Source organism: Varroa jacobsoni, unplaced genomic scaffold (assembly GCF_002532875.2).
Source record: "Varroa jacobsoni isolate VJ856 unplaced genomic scaffold, vjacob_1.0 scaffold_455, whole genome shotgun sequence".
NCBI classification, from domain to species: domain Eukaryota; kingdom Metazoa; phylum Arthropoda; class Arachnida; order Mesostigmata; family Varroidae; genus Varroa; species Varroa jacobsoni.
Genome location: NW_019213357.1, coordinates 69337 through 79526, shown reverse-complemented (window position 1 = coordinate 79526; position 10190 = coordinate 69337). Strand labels below are relative to the sequence as shown.

The window sequence follows — 10190 nt, the reverse complement described above, 5'->3', positions numbered from 1 at the left end:
TCTGTTCTTCGCTGCCTTAGACAGAGAGAGAGGGGGAGGGGGAGATATATATATATATATATATATATATATATATATATATATATAGAGAGAGAGAGAGAGAGAGAGAGTGTGTCTCATCGGCAGCACTCAATTGACGCCTTCACGGGCGGCACATACCCCGAAACGGTTACTGACAAACCAACTGTGACAAAACCACCTAGCAATTATCTTTTCTTGGTCCACAGAAGCCAGCTTCTAAATTGGACAATGTCTTTTAGCAAGCACATTGCAACCTTGCCGCCCAGAGATCGACCGGCCAATTGATGGTCATGAGCGAAATTGCGGATATTCTTTGTATTGTTCTATAGCCGTCGATTGCTGGCTCGATCTCGAAATCATGTATCTAAGAGAGCAAATTAACTCGTCGTGCGTCCTAGCGACGCGTAGTTTGTCGCGATGGGCAAACACTATATGCCTCTTAGCTATTTCGTGTTCAAGAAGTTTTCGGGGAATACCTGGCAGCTGTTCGATTAATCCCGAATTAAAAAAACATCGTCACTGAATCAGTTTGGGATAATGCTCTCTCTGGTTGTGGCGTACTTAGAACCATGCGTAGCCATAATTGACGCGGTTCGCATCGTCGGTGCGATCAGCGCAACTGCATATAAAACGGTTAATGGAATTAAACAGCCAGTAGTACGGTGGTTTCTCGTTGCACAAACACCACCCGCGACCTTCGGCCTTTAACAAAATAGAACGTGGCATTTTTAAGCGTACAACAATTTAATTCTTAAATGTCGCCGGGATAGAAATGTCCACTGCATTTCGACGGTCGATGTTCACAGCTCCTGTAAAGGAACGTTGTCGTCGCTTCAGCTCGAGGACCCGTCGTCCCACTTGTTCGACAATAGGAACCGAGCTCATTTTACGTCAGAAACGCGGTGGGTACGTTTGTTTTGATAGTTGGCCTTGTTATTCGTGCAAACTGTTTGTAACGTGTGTCCTAAGTGTTCGTTTGATAAATGTTGTTTGTGTTGATAGACTGTTATTATTATTGACTTTGTCGACCAGCAGACAATTATTTTCGTAGGCACGCATACAGAAGCAAAAGGGTTGGTAGTGACGCACCGCTAATTTTCCTGAGCACCGTGTCTCTGCCTCGGTAGCTTCTCTGCCATCGCCCAGAAAAAGAACGATATTCTCGCTTCCCAAAATCGAAAATAATGATAGTCGGCAGGGCCGATCTAACTCTAGTACCCTAAGTACGAAATTCGAGGAGACACGAGCCGCTTTCGTTGACAGTATGATTCGCTACGCCGCTTTCACTAACTCACGCGCAGTAAAGACTGGTGCCTTACCGGAGGTCCAGTCATGACGCTTGTTATCGCGCCTTCTTCTCGTCTTCGTTCGATGGCCCAAAACTGTCGTCGAATAGTTGCAAAGGTATCGTAGAGTTATCGTCGACCAGCGCAAGAATCGGGACGGACCGTTTCGGGGTCTCGCGTAGTACTTGGACAGCGCATGAACGACATCGGCCCCATTCGTTGCGATCCACAGATTTATATAGTGAGCTGGACCCACCACATCTCGTAACTGTTCGCTTTCTCTTCCGACATCTTTGCAGTAATATCCAACAAACTCGTACATCCGGCAGTATATGTAGAACAACCGTTCGGGTCGATCGCCGTCGTTGGCCGACGGGGAGCGGCCGGGCTTGTCGCCACCGTTTTGAATTTGGCGACCGATCTCCAACAAGCTCGATTTGACAGATGCAATTTAGACGGTCGTTGACTCGTGCTGACTATTCCTTGGAGGATCTCATCCGTCATGGTGATGTATTCATGAGTGCTTTGTCATTCTCGCTGAATCACGCTACGCTGTCCAATTCGTAGCTCAAAGATTCTAGGTCGTGCAGTATCGTTAGGTAGCTCTGCTGTTCTCGCGATCAAAGCTTTTTGAATTTGTTCGGAATTGCCAGGTTGTTTTGAAGGCGAGCGTCGCAAAGACACCCTATTTCCGGTTGACACAGAGATCACTCAAATACTAATCACATCTGATCAAAAGCTTACCTCCATCGTGAGTTTTACAGATATTATAGAAGATAGCAGTATAGTACAAATCGAACAACTACTTCCTTGCGACCGAGACTTGCAGCACTAATCCTAAACCGTTCGTTTTAACGGGTGTCATATCAGACGGCTGTAAAAACCTACTTGTGATTCAAATGAAAAGTACGATCAGAGGCTAAGCATGCAATTTTGCCCCGCGATATTTTAACAGGTAAAAAAAAATTGCATCAGTTTATCTTAAAAGTACATTACGAAAATTGAGGCCTAAAAATTATTTACTAGGCATCTAGAGAATATTTTATGCGTGTAGAAGGAATAGCTACAGGGTTGCATAGGACCCGTTATAACTACGTTCCAAAAGAACACTGCGTGCGCCCATGTTACTGTCAACCAAAAGCTACCTTGATCTTCAAGTAATTCTAATTGTTTGCCCTCGTCCATTTACCTTTGCAGCTGTTCCTGAGTGTAAAAACCAAGATGTTGAAGAGCCAAGCTGCACTTAGCCTAAAAAAATCTAACCCGCTGTTTAAGTATCTTTCAATAATTAGGTTGATAATTGAGATCTATTTAACATATATTGGTATTAGATTGTGGCGTTTTAAAACGTATTTAATATATTTTAACTAACAGACCAAAAACAAATACTCATTAAAAACTAGTCATTCAAAAGGGACGTACTCATAACGTGTCCTTACGTACCGCTGGTCCATTCGCATAGCTATCTGAAAAATTGGTGACTTTTGATTATTATCAAGAACAGACTAAGTAGAAGGTATCAGTCTTGTACCAGTTCTGTATATATCTGTGTTATGGGTGCAGTATTCAGATTATTTTCTACAAGTACGCCTCTAAGTAACGTACAATATCAAGTATCTTGTTGTGGGCGTCCTCTAGAAATCGTTAGTTAACCCCATATGCTTAATCAGTGAGAATATTATCAGTATTGACCAGGCAGCTTCCATCTCAGGTTGTATATGTTCCTTGCTTCAATAAGTGCTTGCGTTCAGCTAAAGCTTGCGTTTACTTGGTACGTACTCGTGACGGCATAGCGGTAATCTTGTACACTTAAGGACATAAAGTGGCCTACAAGCATGTCGGCCATAGACTTATTTCAACCAATACAGTAAAAACCCGAAGAATAAAAAAGCAATGTGTAAAGCTTTCTTCAATTAGGCCAATCAGGCTCGTGGGGTCAGGTCCTTGAACGAATGTTACACAGAGGTGCCGAGAGGCCTCATAGAACAGGAGACTGCTCTGAGTCGGCAGTGTTTTTTGCTAGTTGTATCATGCAGTGGCTTTGTTTATCCTAAATGCGTCAAAGAAATACTACTGAATTAGAAAGTCGTTGTGACTATGATGAAACGTTCGGGCCCTTGTCCGCTTTGTGCCTGAACTGCTACACACGAAAAGACACCTAATATGCCGCAGAACATAACGGAAATGTTCGCTTGTAAACTATGCCAATGCCTCGGCTCGAGCCGCAAATGAATGCCAAAGAGATGTCCCGGGAGACACGACAACGAAGCGATCGTGGTTCGACGCAGAACTCTAATTATCTGGCGTTACTTTTTACAACGTAATTTTACACGTAAAAAATGTTTCTACTTTCTTCTGCCGAAGATAAAATGACGTACGTCCGTCAAGAAGAACTGCACTTATATTCGAATATACAGTATATGTACTATTCATGCGCCAATTGCATATTGATAATTAAGCACTGGCCAACACGATGCGAAGCTCCATCGGAAAAACCTACTGCCTATCTAGTGAATGCAAAAAGTAGTCACACCTATAATTAACAAAAAAAAACCTATTATTGTTGCTATTTGACTACAGCATCTAGCTTATAGACCTCCGCTGAGGTCGCTGCTGCCTGGCCTTGAGCAAATTCAGTGGGACGCTCGCCTCCAAAAGACTGGATTCGTTTGTTTATCCGTTTAAATTTCTTTTGGTTAAGTGGGACGCAACCCAGACCAAATTGACGATTTTCTGGATTAGCAACGAGTTATTTCTGGAGTAATTTTAGCTTTTTCTCACTTGAAATCAGTATATCTAGACGCATTGAATAGTAAAACTTACGGGTTACATGTTATCCGTACCTGAAGCAACCAGCCGTTTCGGATGCATTTGTTGTTTTTGAACAATATGTAAACAATTAAATGCACAAGAGCAAAACCCATCGTTGATTTATATATATATATATATATATATATATATATATATGTATAAGATACAGGCAATGTGGACTTTGTAAGGAACTACAAATCCTACGCTTGTTACTCATCAAGCCTGTGTTTGCCAATAAACTAATAATCGATAGATGAAATCGTAACGTAAACTATTAAATGGATAATATATCTTTTGGCTTGTAAAGATTCGAAGCTTTTACAGGGGATGGAGTTGGCATACTTCTACACATACGTACAGCAGTGCGGCGTAACGCTCACCTCAAATTTAAATGAATTAGTAGATCTACATTTCGCTTGCTACGGATAAGTGCTGAAAATAAATCTTGGTTGAATCAATAAACACGAAGCACACATCCCTTAAACAAAACAATTTGAAGCTTTTAAGTTCGTTTCAGTATCCATGCGCTTGTCCGTAAACGAGCTTAAAAGTTATCTCCAAGTGAAAAGTTATGATGATTAGGCATACATTACTTGAGGCACATGAATCCATGTGATTGTCGGCAACTTCGTTAGACTATAACGAGCTGAAACAATAGGTCGTCTGCGTCGAACAAACTTATTACAAAATAGGGTTTATATTCTATTCAGGAAAGTCTAGAGATGCAATGACTGTATATTTTCGGGAGTAGATTTGATGATGCAATACACACAGAGCCCCTGTGTCAGTTAGTCGCAAACAAAAACGTTAGCTTCTTGTCCTGCTGGCTCGATTGTAATGGAAAAGGTAATAATATATTTGGCATTTAGTGCCTGGAACATGGTTGCATCAGGTGTGGTATTATTACGCATGTTTGTTAGGGGCCATCGATGGTAGTCCTTAATCCATCGAAGAAATCATAGCGGATTGTGTGGAATTGCTAGCATCGTTTACAGCGTCCTTCATCTAGGTGATATTGCCTGTTTGTAAGTTGCAGCTAAATAAAAACGGATATTTCGATAAAAAGTGCTAACGTTAGCTAATCGAGACATCTGACTCTACTAATTTAGCTGAACTTCAACAATCACCCTATTCGAATTATTTTTTTCATTGATACCATAAAAAAACAACTCCGTAATAGGCAATTTAGCTGTTCAGAAACGTTTTTTTTTTTTTCGTAAAGTATCGGATGGTCAGAAATCCAATTTCGGACTTTTTCCACGTCAGTTTTTTTTGTCTTCTCGGAGGACAGGCAACGTTCTGTTCAATACAGTATTGATCCGCGATCCCGACACTGTTTATATAATGCTCTTTTATATATATATATAATATAGATTTTTCGAAGTGTTTCGCTACTACAAGAGCGGGAGCGTAATATTCGCTACCTTCATTAGTTACCCGACATTTTTGAAGATGTCGGTTTTTTTTTGAATTTTGAAGAAGCAGCGGACAAACTAAGGGTCCTCATCCCAATAGATTTTTGCCCTAGCAATCGAGATTTTTCTCGTCGGAGAAGTATTGAAGATGATTTCGTAGCTCTTGCTTAAAATTGCAGCAAGGACGTCTCCTTGTTTTAGCGTCTTCCATGCATTTGCCTGACTTTTATTGTGCACAGAGTGCAGCTGGAAATGCATTCTAGACCGCGAATCTTTGATGAGGGTTAGTTACGAACAAAGACATTGGACTATAGTTTATTTTGGATCTTACTCTCACGATACTTTGACATGATTACATTGTGGGTTTTCATCTAAAAGAAATGGCTTTCGTCTAGCATCAAAAATGGTTGATGGGCGCATGTCGACGACAATAAACAGCCATCTAAAATGGGTCCCAACTTAAACGATGGACCCTGTCTAATAATAAGTTTCGCTTACACTTACATCGAATTTTAGCCAGCATAAGTAAACAACGTTTTTCTAACCTCTCACTCTAACAAAGTCCACCATAACCTGACCAACTATTCAATCCAAACGCTTACCGCCTCTTTATTGACGTTCCATATGGGAGTTAATGTTTAGTACTGGAAGTTGTTTGATCATTCGTGTAAACAGTTGGCTTTCTAGTCCAATAAAACACAAAACAAAACCTATGATGAATGCATAAGCCATTCTATATATTTTATTTATAAACACCATTATTTGGTAAATAATCAGCTTGACATAAAGATTTCATGCCAACTAGAACAATACAGTAAAATATGTTTGCCCTTAAGAGCGACATGGAAAATGCTAGCTAGTGACTTTTGTGATAAGTGTACAAAGTAATTTATATGGGAGTGTCAAACATGAGTGAGTCTCCTAATATATTTTCGCTCCGCCGTGCTCTTCGTCACACGCGACCGGCGTATACTTTTGCTCATGCTGCTTCTTTCCCTATTGTAGTACTTCACTTCTACAAATGCGCACTTTCGAATTAGTTGGTAAGTTGACAACTTATTCAGTCTCATACTGTTGCTCGTAACCAACCAAGAAAGCTGGCTTATGCTGTCAACTGCTATGTTAGCCATTTACACTATTGCTATTAGTGTTCATAGAGCTGCGCACGATGTGCTTGTCTTTTGTACGTTTCTTGCCCCAGGCTGCGTCTATACTGGGTCCCCATTCATTGGATGCGTTGGATGACCACGACAGATGATGCATACGCCGTTGGTACATCCCACTCCCTGCTTAACTCTTCTGTCGTCTTGACCGCAGTCCAGAATCGACTCTGCAGGCAATGAACTGCATTGTACAACACTCTAGTAGCCCTAGTAGTGGCTGTAGGCGTTGGTGGCTTTTTCAGCACTTTTTTAGTTCTAGAACTCTGCTTTACGTTTGTCTTGTGTTCTCAACGCCAAGAAAATGCAGCAGCAGCCAGGCCCTTTGATCCTTTGCGTTTGGGGCGCGGTAGTTTTGCTGACGCAGCGCGAAGGGCGTATGCACCGAAGGGCTAGCGAGGGACACGCCATCCGGCACACAATGACCCACTACTCATTCCATTTCATCGACTAGGGGTAGGGCGACTTATCGTTGCTCCTCAAGTTCTCTGAAGTGACAGTCTCTCTTCTAACTCGAAGCGAGCAGCAAGCGAGGACAAGGATAAGAGGAAAAAAGGAACTGGGATAAGGCACCTCTTTCCAGCTATTACTACGAGCCGCGAACACAGAACAGCATGGCACCTCACTCCGCAAATGTCTTTCTTTCTGGCTAAAGACTGATTTGGGTCCCAGTTATCTCCCTTCCATGCTGGTCTGCTTTCGGACCTTGACGCTCAGGCGTTCCCAGTAGAAGGCTTGAGCGAACCCTAAAGTTAATTAGCTGTTTTGCGACGGAGGGTTACGCCATATAAATCGATCTATAAAGCTTACAGTCAGAGCAATCTTTGCAATAGCCCACCGCTCAACGCTTAACCAGTAGTCCAGCTGCTTACTGAAGATATCTAAACTTTCAGTTTGTTTCTACTGGCCAGATAGAAATGTTTGAGGCAATGAAACGAAGCGATAAAGTGTGAGCCACAGAGTGTAGCACAGTTTGCTAGAAAAAATTGACTCAACGAAGTACTATGCTTCCCTGGAAGCCAAGATAACCAGTAAAGGGCCGAAAGCTAGAACCATCTGCTACCTAGATTTGAAAATGCTATAAGGAAGCAATGCACATAAGTTATCCGTGTGGGATAGAACTAATAAAAATGGTTAGTAAAAAAAATAGGCACGAAGGAGGGCACATATATATATATATGCATTTTGTTTATTGGAAGAATATACAACGTGGCAATGGTAACAAGTTACCTTAGGTAAATCTTTCCAATGGGCTCCATAAATGGTTTTACAATAGGCAAGCATAATATTACTAAGATTTTGATGCAAACATGCATCCCCGTTTATATATGGAATGCATATTCGAAACTGAATAAATACAAATAGGACAGAAGCCTTTAATGAAAAGGTTTCCTCAATTACTCACTATTATTTTTATTCCTATACGGCCTCTTTTCTCTACGTTTTTATCTGCTGGATATATTTTCAAAGGAAAAAGAAGTAAAACAATTACCCATAGAATTTTCGTACAACCCAACTGCTAGTTTTCCATAGAATTGCGCAACTTATCGTAATAACACGCTGCCGATTGTGGGAGCAGTAAGTTAATTGTGCTTCTGAAACCTTTTCAAAAGGGAGAAGGCATCTTTACGCCGATAAATTACAATATCACTTAAAAGAAGTTAGTAATTGGTAAGTGTAATTTTTTCCTTGTCTCTCTTTTTTTTCGTCCATGTGCTTACGAAACGAAAAAATACACTGAAATATCGTCAGATAATTAAAATTTCAAATTAGATTAAAAAGCTAAACCTTTTAGGTCTAAACTAGATTATAACCTACCAAAGATGCGCAAATCAATTCAGGCATGGTGCTCCTCAGCGGAGCGCGTCCTACTAACCGTGTCCTGGCGACCCGAGCTCCAAACACTTTGTAGGTACAGAGGTTGCAATGTTCGCGCGATTTTCAATTATGCATTGCGTTAAATACAGGCAGGCACTTTTACTTTTGTTGGTGTGGAAGCTGGTCTTCAACTAATAAATGGTAGAAGCTTAATATTCAAAAAGAAATTATGAGTGTACGTTTTGTGCTCTTCCCGACTTCAACTTCTCAAAACAGCATTTTGCGTTGCTATGGCCCGGAGACCATTGCACCAATTAAGGGTCTGTTTTTGCAATTGTGTTTGATTTAATTATTTCTAGTAATTAAGTAGAATTATAATTTGTGGGGAAGAGGGCGACAAGAGGGACTTGGCTATGAGGGGTAAGGTAGCCTTACAATAAATTTCCCTTTGGTTAAGTAGGTTACCTCAACTTTTTCCGACCGAAACCATAGAACGAACCTATCTGTTTCGTCCTAGTTGTATGCCTAGGATTTTCACCTTTTACCTATTTCTACCTTAATTTTAGTATAAAAAGCACACGCACCGCTATCTGACTAACATTAGTAGACAACCAGATCATCTTCATCTGTATTTATTCAAAATAGATAGTCAGCGGCCTTACAACGCTAAACTTCAAACTCACAGATATCGAAAGGTATCAGAAGTGCTTTATTTTGCAAAATTATATAAAGTTGTCTCTTCTAATGGAAGCTAGATAAAACTCTCTAAGTAGATCTAATAAGATAACTATTGGTATCTCGACTCGTTTCCACGCCAACGCTCATATCAATCCTCCGACATTTGCCACCCTGCCTGTGTCGTGCCCACATTCAATAGTGTTTTCCATATCGTACATATAGAACATGCACACAGATATATAGATCGCAGCTATGGGAAAGAGAGCATTAAATCAACACCAGTCAAATGACCACGACTGCATCTGCGTTAACGTACGAAGGTCGTCAAAACGAAATTATCGCCATTTGGATATTTAGGCAGGCTTAAGTCCAACGATAGGATGCCTCCGCTGCAAGATGCCCATTCGAATGTTCATCTGAGACACACTATTCGGCACAAAGCTATTAGTGTTTTTGTAAAGTGTTTCCATGCATACTAGATCATAGTCCTAACGCGTGCGCGTTTCAGGTCAGAAGCTGCACTTCATCCATCGCACGAGTGAGGCCTGACTGGTCGTAAGCATTGTTCTCTAACCACTTTATCTGAAAGTCCAGAGAAATCAAGCTCTTACGTTATCGGACGTATGTACCCGTGATGAGAGTCGAAATTACCTAACCGTTTTGTACCATCAGATGGGAAACTCGTTACCAATGGACAACTAATATATTATGAACATGATTAGGGCAGTATGAGTTTTATAACGATAGACTACAACATTATGAAAATTTTAGCTCATCCGAAGAAAATGCACCCTCAACAATAAGCGAAGGCGTACAATGTTCTAATGAGAACAGCTGAGACGTAGCTGTCACCGTAAAAAAGTTCATAATAAAACATGACCATTGAAACAAAGCTCGCGCCCCGTTATGTCTGGTCGGTGGCAAGGCTCAGAACGATCCTGTTATCGATCGCTGATCGACTCAGATGTTTTCTTCACTGTAGCATTATTATGTATATATAT

The 10190-nt window shown here is 41.0% G+C and overlaps 2 long non-coding RNA genes across 8 annotated transcripts in view; one reads left to right on the top strand and one right to left on the bottom strand.

Annotated features, from left to right (window-relative positions):
* The first annotated feature begins 648 nt into the window (after window positions 1–648).
* Window positions 649–10190, top strand: part of LOC111260589 (uncharacterized) — a 38842-nt gene continuing 29300 nt past the window's right edge. For 6 of the 7 annotated variants that reach the window (XR_015311114.1, XR_015311116.1, XR_015311117.1 and 3 more), the window contains exons 1-2: window positions 649–923; window positions 1607–1812. This is a non-coding gene — a long non-coding RNA (uncharacterized LOC111260589). Of the gene's footprint in view, window positions 928–1606; window positions 1813–10190 lie in introns of all 7 variants that reach the window. The other variant, XR_002680417.2, reaches the window with a different exon arrangement.
* The window catches only part of LOC111260591 (uncharacterized), a 6854-nt gene continuing 4515 nt past the window's right edge, over window positions 7852–10190 (bottom strand). The window contains exon 2 of the long non-coding RNA XR_002680423.2: window positions 7852–9771. This is a non-coding gene — a long non-coding RNA (uncharacterized LOC111260591). The remainder of the gene's footprint in view (window positions 9772–10190) is intronic.